This window comes from Sciurus carolinensis, chromosome 6 (assembly GCF_902686445.1).
Source record: "Sciurus carolinensis chromosome 6, mSciCar1.2, whole genome shotgun sequence".
In the NCBI taxonomy this organism is placed as follows: Eukaryota; Metazoa; Chordata; class Mammalia; order Rodentia; family Sciuridae; genus Sciurus; species Sciurus carolinensis.
This window is the reverse complement of record NC_062218.1, coordinates 144,807,633-144,824,765: the sequence shown is the minus strand read 5'-3', so window position 1 is coordinate 144,824,765 and position 17,133 is coordinate 144,807,633. Positions and strand designations below refer to the sequence as shown.

Sequence of the window (17,133 nt, the reverse complement as noted above, 5' to 3'; positions counted from 1 at the left end):
ATCTCTTACTTTATGTCCTGCGTTCTGGACTCACTGGGGCAGGGATGGGCCTGTGAGGCTCTGCTGGGGGTCCCCTCTCATGGGGTTTTGCTGGGTGCTACCCGCAGAGCAGTTCTCACAGGTGGAAGTGGGTATCTGCAGTTCTCGTGGGCTGGGACTGCACTTTGGTGGCGGGGCAGTTGTGGGGATTTAGGGACAGCTTCATTGCCATGGCTCTCCTTGGTATCAACTTAGTAAGGCCTCTCTGCAATAGCTCTGCCTCCATGGCTCCACTAGGCACTTCTCTGGTATGGACTCGCCAGGGTGGCCCAGACTTCATGAGTCCATTAGGCATTGTCCTAGCGAGGACACTCTGCATAACTCAGCACAGCGACAGTTCTGTGGTTGGGTCCTGAAGTTCTCTGAGCTATCTCTGAAACCTTAGTGGAGGTCACTGGATCTCCACGGCTCATGCTGTCTGTGAACCTGAAGATTTCACACCATGTGGACACTGCCAAAGTGTCCTCTCTAGAGTGGCAACCCAATTTGAACCTTGGCCTGCAGGAGTCAGAGTACAGGTGACCTGGAGCACTCTCTTGACATGCAGGGGCCCCTCCCTGGAACTTATTCCATCCCCAAGACCTGGTCCTCTGGACCTATGGTGGATGTGGCAGCCTCAAAGATTCCAGGTGTGTCCTCAGGGCCATTCTTCCATGGTCTCCATGAATAGCATCTGGCTATTAGCTTCTATCCATGCTAACATCCAATCAGAATGTAGTTCTGTCAAGCCCTTGGGTTTTTTCTCCTAAAGATGCTTTTTTATTTTTTTCCTTCACCTGACCAGGCTGAGAAATTTCCAACTCTTTATGTTCTACATCCTTTATGTTATTACTTTGTGTCTTTTACTAATTCTTGTCTTTTCCCATTTTTCTAAAAGCATTTAAGAGAAGCTATGAAGCACCCTGAACACTTTGCTTAGAGGTCTCTTCTGCCACATGCCTGAGACCATAGCTCCTAAATTTGGCCTTCCACAAGGAAGTAGGACACAGACCAAATTCAGCTAAGTTCTTTTTCACTTTATAGAAAGGATGATCTTTCCTCCAGTTTCCAATGAGATATATATACCTCATTTCCATCTAGGACACCACCAGAACTGTCACCAGGGAAAAACCCAAATAAACCCTCCAGCTTCTAAATCACTCTAGGTTGACTTAAAAATCACTAAATTTGTAGGTCACATATCTAGGCAATGCATCATTAGTCTCTTAGTACTTTGTTGTAGATAATACCCATGATGTGTGGGTTGTGATGATAATGACTGTCTAGGTCACTTTTCAGGGACTTGAAAGTCACTTTGGTTGAAAACACTGACTCTTCACCTGGACCGGCAAATGTCCAATAGGTGACAGAAATGGGACAAAAAGGTTTGGCATCTTTGTCTTCATACTGTGCTTGTCTCCCTTGCTACCTCCATCTTTGAGTCAGATTGTACTATCATTTGAGAAATGTTTTGTGCAAAACTATAAGACATATTAACTTGGCATAGATTTGTGTAGCCTCTCCTTCCTCTTTGAAGCTAAAGACACCTGCCAGCCACCAAGACTGAAAAGACCAGACCATGAAAGGGTTAAAAGAAGTGATACCCAAGTTCCTAGAGGATCTCTGTGAATGCTTAGAAAGAAAAAAAAAAAAGACTTTTTCTCCCCTTTCTTAACCTATTTCTCTACCTCATTAATTCCTGCCCTATATCTGTAGCCTCTCAAGCCTGAGAAGTTGATATGGGAGCAGAAGGTTCCTTTCTCCATTTACTGTCCACAGAATCAGGCCTTTCTTTATCCTCAGCACATGTCTCTCAGACATTGGTTTTTCTGTGGGATGAGATTCCAAACCGGGGTTGATAAGAGAAGACCTCACTCAATTTCTATCAACATTCTGTTCACAACCATTTAGGAAACCACTAGGACCGAGGCTTTCTCTGCAGCTCTGCTCTTCTGAGTCCTCATTAGAATGGCATGCAATGCTCAGTTCACGGCAATGCAGACTTCCCAGAATTCATTTCAAAACTGTCTTCACGGGATATGTTCTATAGTCACTGACTTCTTTTCGCAACATGATATTTTTGAGATTCGTTCATTTTATTTTTTAATTAATTTTTAATTTATTCTAATTGGTTGTCCATGACCGTAGAATGCATTTTGACATATTGTATACAAATGGAGCATAACTTCTCATTCCTCTGGCTGTGCATGGTGCTGACTCACACTGGGAGTATAATCATACATGTATGTATAAAGGGTCATGATATCTGTCTCATTCTATAGTCGTTCCCATCTCCACTGCCCCACCCCTCCCATCATTTCCCTCTGCACAATCCAAAGTTCCTTCATTCTTCTCTACCTGCCCCTCCCCCACCATGGATCAGCATCCATTTATCAGAGAAAACATTAAGTCTATGTTTTTTGGGGATTGGCTTATTTCACTTAGGATGATATTCTCTAGTTTCATCCATTTACCTGCAAAAGCCATAATTTCATTCTTCTTTAAGGCTGAGTAATATTCCATTGTATATATGTACCACATTCTCTTTATCCATTCATCTGTTGAAGGGCATCTAGGTTGGTTCCATAGTTTAGCTATTGCGAATTGAGCTTCTGTAAACATTGATGTGGGGCTGAGATGGAGGCAGCAAGGAAGACATGCATAGTATGAAGACAAAGATGCCAAACCTTTTTGTTCCATTTCTGTCACCTATTGGACATTTGCCGGTCCAGGTGAAGAGTCAGTGTTTTCAACCAAAGTGACTTTCAAGTCCCTGAAAAGTGACCTAGAAAGTCATTATCATCATAACCCACACATCATAGGTATTATCTACAACAAAGTACTAAGGGACTAATGATGCAGTGCCTGGGGATAGCTGGGTCAAAGGGTGGTTCATCTATTTTATTCTGCATACCAATATTTCATGTTTAGGTCTTTCCAGTATCATTGAATGAGTATACCCTGTTTCTTATCTTCTCTGTTTGGTGGACTTCTGGGATATTTGTGTAGGTGGAATTGCCGAGTCTTTATTTAGGTTTTATTTAGTTTTATAAAGGAAATGACCAAATGGTTCTCTAGTTTGTTTTACTCCAACAAGCAATGTAATGAAAGATCCAATTATTCTAGTTGCTTGCCAACACTTGGTAGTGTTGGCTTTGCTAATTTTAACCATTCTAGTGAATGTGAAATAATATCTCTGCTTGTTTTAATTTGTGATTTTATTGTTTGTAAATAACACCTCAGGAAGGAGATTATAAACATAAATAAGGAAAATGAGTTAAATACTCTATTGTAGCTAGTGAAAAATCATCTGCTATTGTATAAGAGTCATTTTACATAATAATTAGGTTACAGGACCATGAGCATTTGGGACAAAATTCATATACAGTCAAAAATGACCTTTGATAAGTCACTAGAAAATTGTTCTGCATTTCAAAATGCAATGAAAAATTCTTTCCTGGGACAACAACCAAATTAACTACCATATAAAATAATTCATTGATATATTTTTATCCAGTATAATGCCAAACACATCTTTAAATAATCAAGTCCTTTTCCATACAGTGAGATGGTCACTCTATGAAAACCCTGAAGGAAATGAGACTTATTAAACTAGTAAATGTATGTCTCCTTTTTCACTATCTGGAGTATGTTCCCATGGACCTGAATGATAGATACTTAAATTATTTCCTCAGTGTTGTCATGAAGTGAGATGTCAGATGGGCATAATGTGTAAATGTTTTTATTTGTAAGTATGATTTCCCACTGGATTCCATCATGATTTTGATGGCTGCCCATCCGGGATCCCCACAGGTGTGATGGAGCTGGACCACTGGCTGGCTGTCCACAGGGTAATCAGGGAACCAAACCTGACCTGGGATGCTTTCAAAGCAGGGATACAGGGAAGAAACTTCATTTAATTCCCACTTCACTGAATATCTTAGATTTCCACTTTAAAAAGTCACTCAGTGTGTTCAAAAAGATTCTTCCAGTTCGTCCTGGAAGTAGAACTGTTATCAGCACTGCTAATGGGACCACCATGAACAGATCAAATCTCAAATTATCCTGTTTGCTCCTTTCTTCTTCCTTCCTACATTGTCATATCTTGAGTTGAATCATATAGCTTTAATATCTCACATATCAATATTTTGAACCTCATTAAATGATAAAGACTGTTAGGTCTTCCTATGTTAACAAAACCTCCTACAGGTCACAGACTCATACAGAACCTCGGGTTATCTGTATGCATGCATATGATTTCCTAAGAGAGAAGAAGGCTAGAGTCACGAACTATGTAACATTAGGGTCAAAATGCCCTCTGTATTCTACAGGAAGGATTCCTAAACTTTCATCCAGGGATGGACTTTCACAGAGTCAAATACATCTGAAACTATACATAGACCATGTGTATTTACATGTGGCTATATTTCTTCTGGGAAAAAAAATCCATGTTTTCATTACAGAAATGATAGAAGGTGATGAGATGGGATAAAGGTGCGTAGACGAATGGCCATCTGTATTTCCGTCTCTGGGGGAGGAGCTTTCATCAGCATTATTATCGTTGGGGATCAAGTTCTCATCCATCTTTTCTATAGTCCTTGTTAGACCAATGACAATGACATCCAAATGTTATTTGTAGATAAGACAATGCCCTTCAGAAAATAAAATCATGAGGTCAAGGTCATGAAAGATAGCCTCCAGGAATGTAAGATATTTTGAAAAAGGTCTCATAAAGGAATAAAGGTATTAAAGCAAATCTCCAAGGACATTAACATTAATTTCTACACATAGTAAAACAATAGAAACAATTCTAGAGATGCCCCATACGTCGTCAAATGCTGTGGAATTCCCCCTAGTTTCTAAAGAATAATGGATTAAGTCTGGTATCTTGTTTAACTTTTGTGAAATTTTAATGTGAAACTCACAGTCTCTCAAGCTAGGAGTTATGCTTGGAGATTAAGAAGGCATGGAGTACCTAAATGTATTCCCTCTGAAAGCAATCAGGTCCTAACCTTAGACAGAGTAACTGGAATTTTGAATAGAAAATCTTCCAGCCTAGACATGGCAAATAAATTTTGCTTTCCATGCTAGTTTCATTGATGGTCTAGAGTGATGTGTGGGAAGGCTTCTAGGGCTCCTGAACCTGAATTGATTAGTTATGTCTGCAAGGCCACAGAAAGGGGGAGTTGTAGCACAGGTGCAGGTAGGCCTTGTTCCTGTCCTAGTAAGAGCCATAAGGCTTCAGTACAGTCAGAAAAATACAGTGCTGATTGGAAAAGAAAGGAAATAAGGATATTGTAAGTATAAAAAATTATAGATATACAAGCTTTAAAATATATAAATTCAAAAGCCATTATGAGGAAACAGAAACAAAATAATTAAAATAAAACAATCAAAAATAAAAGAATAAAATTATCTAAAAGAAACAATACACCAGGTGACCTATTTTAAAACTAAATTCATTCTATATTTATCCACCACTCCAATATCTGTTGAGTGTGTTCCAGGCACAGTTGAGGGTTAGAACATAACATTCATAAATCAAGAATCTCTGCCTCATCTTAAAGAGCTTACCTTGTGTTGAGGGAAACTCATTTATAAATAAAAATATAATGACCTCTCCTCACAATAAGTCATAATGCAGGTTCCAAAAAATGCAATGGAATCCAAAGGGAAGAAGTGAGTTACAACTCAAGGAAAAGAAGGTCTCCAGTGAACTGGATCCTTAGAGATGCCTGGGTCTCTATATTTTGTTGGGGTGGATGCTGGTACAAAGCAGTGGTAATATGAAAAGTCATGGCACATCTGGACAATGGAGAGATTCGCTGCAGATGGAAAGACTGGATACAGAGGGCAGGAAACGTAGAAAGAGATGACACGAGGGGGCAAAAGGAATGGCAAGATCGTGCACTGCACACTGAGATCTGTAGCCAGTTCTTCAGGCAATGGAGGGGCGTGGTACAGTTTAAGCATTTTCATATTTATTTCACTTTGATCCTCACAACCAATATATATTAAAGGTACAGAGCAACTCTTCAGTCTAGGCTAACTAGGAAGACAATGGAGATGGTAAATATTTGAAAATATCCTAGGGAAGAAGAAAATGGCTAAGAAGGGGTGGGTTGAACAGCAAAGCAAAGGGCAAGAACAAGACAGTTCCTATAAAAACAAACAAACAAAAACCTTTGAGATCACTGATAGTATGTGAATGGGTAGTATGGAGATTTTTAACTTTTATTCCCTTAGTTACAGAAACAGTATATGTAAAATTGAAGCCAGAATTTAAAATGACCATTTCTAGGGTTGAAGAAGAAAGAAATGTGTGTGTGTATGTGTGGGTATGCATATGTGCACTTTAACCTGGCAAATAAAACCTAACTCTATACAAGATACTAAATGCAGGAGCAACCCAGATTGTGTTAAGTTTCAAAGGCCGTGTGTAAAATCCAGCACAAAATAACAAACAGACTGAAAGCATAATGCTCAAGGGGAAAAACACAAATCTTTTCTTCAGTAACTGTCAAAAGGAGACAATTCTTAAAATGGTAGCTGTCTGAATTAGGAAAAAAAGTCAAAACAAAAAAAAAAAAAAGGTATTAACCACATTCATATGTGGAATCAAAGAACATAAAAGCAAACATTCTTTATCCAGGCAGGACCAAGAAATCCTAGGAATAGAGTTGGGTGTGCTCCATGGATTTTAAGGGCCCAATCTAAAGATCGGATCAGAGAACTACTTATTCTGGTAAGACAGCTTGAAGAAAGCTGCCCAATCTCCCTTTCCTCTGTTCCTCAAATGGAAAAGGATGAGAAGTTCCTAAGAATCATTTCTGAAGGAAGAAAGAAAAGGAGGAGAGAATGCTTCTGACTATATAGATGGAAAAATGAAATTATATCATAATAAAACTTCTTGATGGAATTCCAAGGTCTTAACATACAGAAGAAAATTCAGCATGAAGACATATACAGCGTTTATTTAAAATTTCTTTCTTTGGGGAGGATTCGTCTTTCATGAGAATCACTTTTATTATAAGATTTTGATAAAATAACCCTCTCTGCTTGTGATGGGCTGACAGATCTGACTCCATGAGAATGTGATAGGCCAGACTCTAAAGGAAATGACTAAACAGACTCCATTTTGCTCTGAGACTCCATGTTATGTAGGAAATAAGCTTCTCCCATGGGAACACCCCGCCTCTGTGCCCATCATCAGTTACTTAGTGTGACATGTTTAACAATACAGAATGACAATTCCTATGTAAAGAAAAATTGCTCTCTTTTGATTCCTATTGCTCCTAAACAATGTACCATGTGAACAGTAATTGTGTGGATGTTAGTAACCATTCTTTAGTTTGTACCTAGGTAAGGGTCATTTTGACCCACTTCCCCCTCTGTTGATGATCTCATGATGTTAGTTTGTAATTTCGAATCATAGCAACAGACACTTAGGATTGATGTGATTTTTGGTATAAGAACCCCTACAACCCTATGGTTGGGGCTAGTCATTTTTTGAGGTATTGTGTGAGACAGTCAGTCAGTCGGCTAAATAAAGACTCTCAAATTTGGACTTCCCAGAGGTGATCAGTCTGTTCTTAAGTTGTGCCCCATAACATGCTCTCTCAGAAACAAGGGAGAAAGAACAGAGAAAAGCAGGGCAGGGGGGAGTGTCCCAGGAACATGTCTCTGATGTCTCTCCTGGGTGGAGGCAGAGGGGTCCACGAGTATCCAGGCAACTCTGGATGCCCTCATGACTAGACTCCCATGGAGAAGCCCCAGGTAGTTTACACACCTCCCTCCAACATCCGTACCACATGAGTGAGATCCTGTGAGATCTCTTTTTGACCCTTCTCTGTGTCTCAGTTGTCCACTGTCATTGGAGCCACTTTGTTCTGAATCCAGGGATGTCTCTCCACCCAGCAGGTAGCCACAGGCACACAGGAGGTAATCCTCCTAGTCGCCAGCTTCCAGCATGGGCTGTTGTCATAGATACAAGCTGCTGGACCACAGTGGCCCACCAGGAAGTTGACCCACAGAGAGAGAGAGAGTATTTTTTCTGAGGATGTTTAAAGGGGGAAAAAAAATAGAAAGAAAAAATTCTCCAAAACAAAATCAAATCCAAAACCCCCAGGCTGCCAAGTGAGCTAAACATCTGTGTGTCTAAAAGGTCACTAAGAGCTTCCTGTGCTTTGGACAGAAAACACACTGCAGCCAGGGCCTTAGATATGTGGTATCTGAGATCCTTGTGGTAGACCAGGCAATGACCTGGGCTCCCTGTGGTAGAGCAGGCAATGACCCAGTCATGACTGGGTGTGACCCATGGTGCTCACTCTTTGGTCTCCAGGACCTTTCCCACTTTAATAAGAAAGGACTCCAGAAGCTTCTGGCTTCAGTGAGTTATGGAGACTAATGTCTACTTGTTTAGAAATTAAACCCTATAGGATACTTCAGTGGCCTTTTTAATTTTGAGTTTGAAAATCTATAACAACTTCTGGCTCTTAGAGACCTGGTCACATCTAGACTGAAGGTATTCGATTCCATTTCCATTGATCTCAGAAGAGCTGGAATCAAAAGGATGGTAGCACTTCACTTACATCGTGATACTGTAATGCAAAGCTCTGTCCCCTGAGGTGCCATGGGGATGTCATTAATACCTGTGGGGATGAAGGGGAGGGAGATTGCATCCTAATTTCCCTACAAGGCTGTCTTAAGATTTCTCTTCAGAAACCCTACAAGTTAGAAGGCATGGGTTGAAATATTTAAAGTGATGAAGACCAAAACCTGTCATCTAAGACAGCAACACATGGCCCTCAACACGTCCCTGCCATAGGAGGGAGAAATGGAGGTGTTACCAGAGGCCTTGGTCCTTCAGGGTTGCTGTAACAAAATACCTCAGACGTCAGAATTTATTAACACCAGAAACTTATTTATCACAGTTCTGGAGGCTGCCAAGTCCAGAGTTAAAGTCCAGGAGATTAAGTGTGTAGAAAGGACTAGCATTCTCCTAATCCTCCTCCACGGTAGATGGGGTAGAAGGGTTGAACTTACTAACTTGAGCTTGCTTTCTTTCTTTCCTTCCTTTTCTTTTCTCCTTCCTTCCTTCCTTCCTTCCTTCCTTCCTTCCTTCCTTCCTTCCTTCCTTCCTTCCTTCCTCTTTCCCTCCATTTCTCTTCCCTCTCTCTCTCTTCCTCCCTCCCTCCTCCCTTCCTCCCTCCTTCCTCCTTCCTTCCTTTCTCCTTCCCTCCCTTCCCATCCCTCCCCTCCCCTCCCCTTCCCATCCCTCCTCTCCCCTCCCCTTCCCTCCCCTCCCCTCCCCTTCCCTTCCCTTCCCTTCCCTCCCCTCCCCTTCCCTTCCCTTCCCTTCCTCAAAGACTTGATGAGTTACCCACAGTTCTTCTTTGCTGGGAGGCGTGGAAAAAATAAAAACCATCATTTCCACATCCCAAGGAAAGACACAAGTGCACAGTGATCCACAGGAATAGTAGGGCTTCCACAGAAGCAGCATATGGCTTTATTGTCAAGAATGACCCCAAAGGGGAAATAGATACACTACACACCCACACACACACAGGCCTGTGTGTGCGACAGCATCTGAAGGGACGTTTTCCTGTGTCACCCACTTCCCCACTCTTTAAGGATAACTATGAGAAATAATAACAAAAACAAAAACAGTCCCTTTTAATTTTCCCTTTGATACTGCTTGTTAGAGGTGCACAGAGGTTTTCTACTTATGCAGCAGGTTGGGAATAGACTAATTAATTTGTCAGTATAGGAAAAGCACTGTAAGCTTGCACACATTTGCATTTTTTCTGCCTTTTAAATTGCACTCTGGAAATCAGGACTTTAAAAAGCACAACTGAAATAAAGACGGATGCCAAAGTCACAGGAAAACCTGATAAGACTGGCACACAAGTTATGGAGATGCACAAAGGAACTCAGCTCCTCAGTGTCCCCAAGACAATTAACCTTGCTGGTATCTGTTAAACACACTAAATAGTTTCAGGCTCCCTTTCAATCACTCTGGACAGATAAAGCATAACATTTACATTTAATGACAGTTTTGCCTCAACATAATTTCCCACATATTAATTAAATGCCTTTTTCCCCCTTTGGCAACAGCATCCACTTCATTCAAAGGTTCCAAATTCTTATAATGCAATTGATAAAGTTTTTAGAAAACAGTGTTCACTATCAGCCAAAATTAAATGAATGCACAGATATAGGAACTCAGAGACGCCAAAGAGAACAAGAAATCATGATATTCCATGGCTCACGGGAGCTCTGTACCCAAAAACAGTAGCTTGACATTTAGAAAGGGTTCATAAGGAATAGTAGCACTTCACAAGCATGAGTTCATTTAACTCTCATTTTGTATCAGGTTGGCGTGATACCCACAAACTCATCTCCACTCCAGAAATGGAGAAACTGAGACTGAGAGTAGTCCTAGGACTTGGTGTTGGTCTTACATCCAGAAAGTGGTAGTGCCTGGACCTGAGCCAAGGAAGTCTCCCTCCATGGACTTTTTATTTACTAAATGACACTGACTTTGCCACTCATCCTTTGTTTTCTCAACTACATATTTCCCAATTTCTGGCACTACTCATTCTGTCACATTCCATGATCAAGAAGGAGCACCCTGAGTAAAGAAACACATATTTTAGCATTAGAAAGCTATGATCCCTGAGGCCAGGAGTAATAACTTACTGCTAACTTTTTATCTCCCTGCAGTTACTAGTAAAATACAAACTTCAGGCACTTCATAATCTGTGTCCCTAACTGACCATTCTGGAAACCTCTTGCAGATGATTGCTCCCTTGCCCCAGATCTCGAGTTTTGACAGAACCACAGGCATGCACACCTGAGGCTATGTCAGTTTGGGGAACAGATGCACCGACCTGCAATTCAGTTTTAGTGAGCCAACAGTCTGATTTGGGGCAAATTAGGTTAATTTTCCTAGTATCAGTTTCCACATCTGTAAATGAGGAATAATAATAGCTACTACCGCAGAGAGTAGTTTCAAAGATTAAATGAGTATATGCATTTTAAAAAGCACTATGGTCAAAGAACTCAAAAAATGGCAGATTGTAAAAAAGAATATCTAATGCATTTTAAAATTGAGGTGTAATTTACATAATATGAAATGTTTAATCAGTGTGTCATTTAATCACTTTTGATGAACATGTATCAGGGTACAAAAACATTTCCATCATCCTAGAAATTCCCCTCATCATACTTCCCAGACAATCCCCAACCTCGGCAAGCAATGAGCTGATTTCTACAATCCCATATTAGTCTTGACTATTGGATAATTTCATATAAGTGAAATCTTATCATGGATATAGCTATTTTTTTTTTTTCGTGTGCTTGGCTTCTTTCACTTACACTCTATTTTTGAGATCCATCTGTTATTGTGTGTATTGATAGAATGTTCCTTTTATTGTTGACAAAAAATCCTTTATAAACACACCAGAGTTGATCCATTTTCCTGTTGATGGACATCTGAGTTGTTTTCAGCACCACACTACTATGCTTGGAGCTATTATGTATATGTGTGCACAAACATTTTTAATACCCTTGGATAAATACACAGGAGTGGAATTTCTGAGCCTTCAGGCAGACACTTGTATAATTTTATAAGAAACTTCCAGATTGTTTTTCAAAGTGGCTGGAGCATTTTACTTTTTTAGCAGTAAAGTATGAGCATTGAGGTTGCTCCACATTTTCTTAACTTGGGATGCCAATTCTTTCACTTCCAGCCATATTGATACGTATGTGGTGGCACATCACCGAAGCTTAATTTGTATTTCCTTGACAACAAATGATATGAAGCACCAACACTCATCTTTATTGCCCATGTTGCATCTTGAATTTTTTAAGTACTTGTTAATACATCTTAGGTATACAGATTACAAATATTTTCTCCCAGTGTGTGCACCATATCTTTATTTTCTTGGTGTTACTTTTTTTTAAAGTAAGTTTATTTATGTATCTATTGGTTCTTTTTAGTTACACATGACAGTGGAATTCATTTTGATGTAATTATGCAAGCATGGAATATATTCTATTGCAGTTAGAATCCCATTCTTATGGATGTTTATGATGCTGGGATTCACTGTGTCGTTTTCATATATGTACATGGGAAAATTATGTCAGATTCATTCCGCTGTCTTTCCTTTTCCCATCTCCTCTCCCTTTCCCTTCATTCTCCATTTGCTACTCTAATGCACCTTTATTCTTCCCCTTACCTCCCCCTTATTTTGGGTTAGCTTCCACATATCAGAGAAAACATTTGACCTTTGATTTTTGGGGATTGATTTATTTCACTTAGCATGATAATTTTCAGATCTATCCATTTGCTGGCAAATGTCATAAAGTCATTCTTCTTTACAGCTGAGTCATACTCCATTGTGTATAAATACTACATTTTCTTTATCCCTTCTTGTATTGAAGGACACCTAGATTGGTTTCGTATTTTCTGATGGGTAGATAGATGCTTTTAACTTTTATGAAGTTTAATTAATTTTTTTCCTATTGTGGTTTAAGCTTTTTGTGTTTTAAGATATTTGCTTCATGAAGGTTATTCTAGGTTTTCTTATAGTATTTGCTGTATGAGCATTTATGTTTCAGTCCATGATCTGACTCACACTGATTTTGTGTATGATGGGAGGCAGTGGTTGAGGGTCTTTATTTTTCATAGGAGTGTCCAGTTGTTTGACACTACTTGTTGGACCAGTTTTCCTGTCTTCACTGAATTTATTTTTTGCTCTTATTGAATGTCAGGGGCCTCTCTTTATGTGGGCCTTTGTCAGAATTCTCTTTTTGTTCTATGGACCCATTTATGTATAATAGCTTCTATTTTAACTTTAGTTTTTATTATGTTTTATCTTTTTTTCACTTATTTAGATTTCAAATATAGGGATTGAAACATCTGCAACTCTGCTTATGGCTCTTTTTTTTAAATGTTCTTTTCCCTCTTTTAGTGTTATATGCATATCTATATGCAAAGGTATATACCTATATATACATAAACACATAAAGTACACACAATAAAGCATATTGATCATTAATATTCTTAGATCTTCCTGGTATTAAGCTTGAGATTTTATAAACCTCCCTTAGTTTTCAGAGATCAAGGAAAAGGCTCAAAATCATTTCTCAGATTTAAGCAAAGCACATGAATTATGTATATATAGATGTCACTGAAAAACAGACCCCTAGATACTCTTCCAAGAGATTTTGATATAGTAAGTCTGGGGTAGTTCTGAGAATTTACCTGCCTTACAAGCTCAGATGATACCCATAATGCCAATTTATAGACCACAATTTAAGCAGTGAAGACACCAAAGAGTTCAGTGGTTTTTCTAATGCTTATGCAGAAGCTTTATTAGAGCTCTGATTTGCCTTTCTAAAGCCAGGTCCCATGACCACTAATATATACCATCTGTCTTCACTTGAAAAGGCATCTGAAATCTCTACTTCATGCACAGGATCCTAAGAGCCAGGAAGCACTCTGGTGGATTGATGACTTCAACATCACCTCGTTTCCTTCTTTCTTCCTGGAAATTGGGTTTGGGTTTATGAGCAGAGACATGCATGTACTTACACATACCACAGCTGAATAGAGCCCTGTGATAAACACACACTGCAAAGTTGACTTTCTTCTCCCTGTGTCCTTGGCTAACAGTCAGAGAGAGCTCTATTTTCCCCTCAACAGCTGACTGGTCTCTAAATCATGACCACGTTTAGAGCCAAGTCCTTTCAAACTTTGCTGGATGTATGTTTTAAGTACTTCCCATTTGGGTGGATATTCTTGAGAGAACAGAGATATTATGAATTACACATTGCCACTCTCAAAGCAAAGAGCTCCTCTTCACAATCTTACACCAATAGCCTGAGATTCGCTAGGTTTTTAGGACCAGCAGAGAATAAGTTTTTAGTTTTTCTTTCCAATGCATCAAGGATGTATGGTCAGAAAGAACTGTACCACAACCACACAGGTATTACGTAGTGGGCCCATACTTGTGCAAGGACTCAAAAAAGGTACACTGTGTGCATGAATTTTCTTTTTCTGTTTTTTAGAATACCTATTTGGCCTTTGAAATCATGTGAATAAAAAGTTAATTTATAATTAGTATTTATACTTCAATTGCTTTAAAGCTATCTCTGATATAAGAAAGAAAAATGATTTATCTCCATTATATAAAAAAATTAAATACCAAAGAAAAGTTCTCTGAAAAAAGGAGGGCGAGTGCATGAAACACTCTGCACGTGCTTACTGGTCCCGTGCTCTCTCAGAGGCACCAGAACAATGCCAACGTCAGCGCTCCCTCATTCTTCACTGGCGTTTGGACATGGCAGATAGAAAGTGCTTGTGCTTTGTCCTCAAAGGCAGGTTCATCCATGCCAAGCTGACAGCATGGCCACACTCATTCCCACATTGAGATATTCAGAGATAAAAAGACAGCAGGCCTGTGGCGACAACTAATTTGATCTTCAGCAGCTCTCCACCTCCACTGCGCACAGACGTGTGACCGACCGAGCCTACGGTGCCAGAAGAAGGGAGCCAACCCAACACCTTGCCTGTGCTTTACCAGCTTCCAGAAGACTTTGGGTTGTAAGGCTTTGTGTTTGTTTGCTTGTCCTTCCTTCCTGCCCCACCACCATCATGAAAGTGTTTAAAAGGGCAGCAAATGAGTCATGATGGAATTTTCTAAGACACCATGCAATGTTCCCTGAATATGCAACACATCCTAAGCTGTTAATCTATGCCCTCATCCAGTACTTTTGACCAGCAGCAAATATAGCCCTATGATTACACAGATGAGCACAGAGACTTAAATTCTTAAAATCTAATAAATGAGTCTGGTCCCTGACCCTAGCTTGCTGTACAGACTTAGACAACCTTTTACTTCCCTCCCCTCTTGTTTCCAGAACAGAAATCCCTTATTCCACAGGGTCAGTACGGGTTGTACTTATTATGTCTTTTTTCCCCAAAACTCGAAGCACCATGCCTAACTCACAACAAACACTTTACAAATGGTAGTTCTGAGCATTCCTTCTCCTACCCTCCATCTCTCCCCTGAAAGCCTCAACCTAGCTGTATTAAACATGGACATACTCAGCATACTCAGGTACACATACAAAGAAACTAGATGCCATTAGACACATTGTTTATAGATGTACATATTATGAAGATGTTGGTGAATGTGTGTATGTTTACATGTGTGCATGTGTGCATGTATATACACACCCACACATCTATCTTTTTTTTTTTTTTTTTTTGGTACCTGATTTCTATTACCATGAAGCTTACTTCTGTAATGGAAGGAAGGAAGGAAGGAAGGAAGGAAGGAAGGAAGAAAGAAAGAAACTAGATCTCTGGACTCCAACTTAGAATCTCCCCGGGCATGGGTATATATCACTAAGAAATGCAAAGATAGTTCCCCCTGAAAACCTTAAGAAATTATAAAACCTTACCAAAAGTTTCCTGCAGGCATGGACAGTAGGAATAAAGATTGTATTACAAGTGTCAGGTCTCTGCTCATCTTTTTCACCTGAGGTCTTATCATACAGGTTTCCACCCTGATTTCTATTTCTTTTCTAGCAGAGACACCTGCACACATCTCTGCTGCTTGCCTCTGGCCATCTGCCCATCACTGGGACAATGCAGCCTCCCTTCAGCACCGATTCTTGTTCCTTTATCTCTGCCAGCACATCACACAAGCTGGTACCAGAAGAAAAGAACTTCCCTTGAAAGGAAGAAGGGACAAAGGAAAAGGAAGAAAAGATAGGGGAGGCAGAAGCCTGAGGAAATGATTGAACAGCTTAAAGCTGTCACATTTGTCTTCAAAAGCAAGATGTTAAAGTCACAAGTCCATACCTTTGCAGTCCTAGTCTGGAATCTTGGACACGAACTTCAGGGCGACATTGGGGCTGAGATAATCTGCTCAGGTCACCACCAAAGGGACAGTTTTCTTAACCTCCACTCCAGTTCAGTACTGGCTTCCCCACGTCTCTGAGGATAGAGGTTGCTTCCAAATCTACAAAATCACATGAGAAAGGCCATTTACAAAAATGAAAGTAAGACAGAGTGACACTAAATTCAAGACTATTTGCTTTTATGAAATTATACATAGCTGGGCGCTGCAGTGGGCGCCTGTAGTCCAAGCTACTCAGGAGGCTGAGGTGGGATGATGGCTCAATCCTAGGAGTTTAAAGCCAGCCTGGGTCACAAGGGAGACTCTGTCTCAATAACAAAAAAACAACAACAGCAACAAATGAAAGAAACTATACAGAAGCCCCTTTAAATATGGCATAAAAATGAATAATGCCTGAATGGATTCAGTCTTGACTAAATCAAAGAAGCTTACAAAAAGAAGTCATAGTATCAAGACTGGAAGGGATTTGAAGACATAAGTAGTCAAATATGCTCATTTAATTTATAGAGAAACTGAGGATCAGTGATTTTCCTACAATGATTCATTACCCAGGGCATATTGGGACAGTGAAGTAAGTAAATCTTCAGCAAAACCAGCAGTGGGGGCTGGGGCCATAGCTTAGTGGTAGAGTACTTGCCTCACACGTGTGAGAAACTGGGTTTGATACTCAGCACCACATTAAAAAAATTAATAAATAAAGATATTATGTCCATCTACAACTAAAAAATAAAATAAATTAATTAAAACAAGCAATGTGCTCCATAATGCTCTATGATGAAGCAAGACCAGGAGACAAAACATTGCTCCATCCTGAAATATCGTCCTCGTTTGTTTTCTAGGGAACCAACCTTGCCTGATCCCACTGGCCACTCCATCACGGCTTTTCATCCTCCCAGTTCCCATCAACAGGGCATCTCAGGACTCATCCTGAGGCTCCTCTCTTTGTGCACCAATATGGCAGAACTTCTTCCAGTCCCATGATTAGAGATACCATTTATAGACTGTCAACTCTGAGATTTGTCTCCAGGTCTAGATGGTTCCCTGAACTCCAAACTCCCCTATCAACCATCTATTCAATAACTACTCAGGATTCAAATAGCCATGTCAGATATAGCATGCCCAAACTGAAGTCCCGGCTCTATACCCACTGCCACCAACTCCTTCAGAAATAAAGGAAGCC

General features: G+C 40.0%; 1 protein-coding gene across 1 annotated transcript in view; it reads right to left on the bottom strand.

The window, feature by feature from the left end:
- Window positions 1–15,999, bottom strand: part of Sgcd (sarcoglycan delta) — a 592,128-nt gene extending 576,129 nt beyond the window's left edge. Inside the window, exon 1 of the mRNA XM_047556182.1 lies at window positions 15,896–15,999. The gene's annotated coding sequence lies outside the window, so the exon portion shown is untranslated. The remainder of the gene's footprint in view (window positions 1–15,895) is intronic.
- Window positions 16,000–17,133: the final 1,134 nt, after the last annotated feature.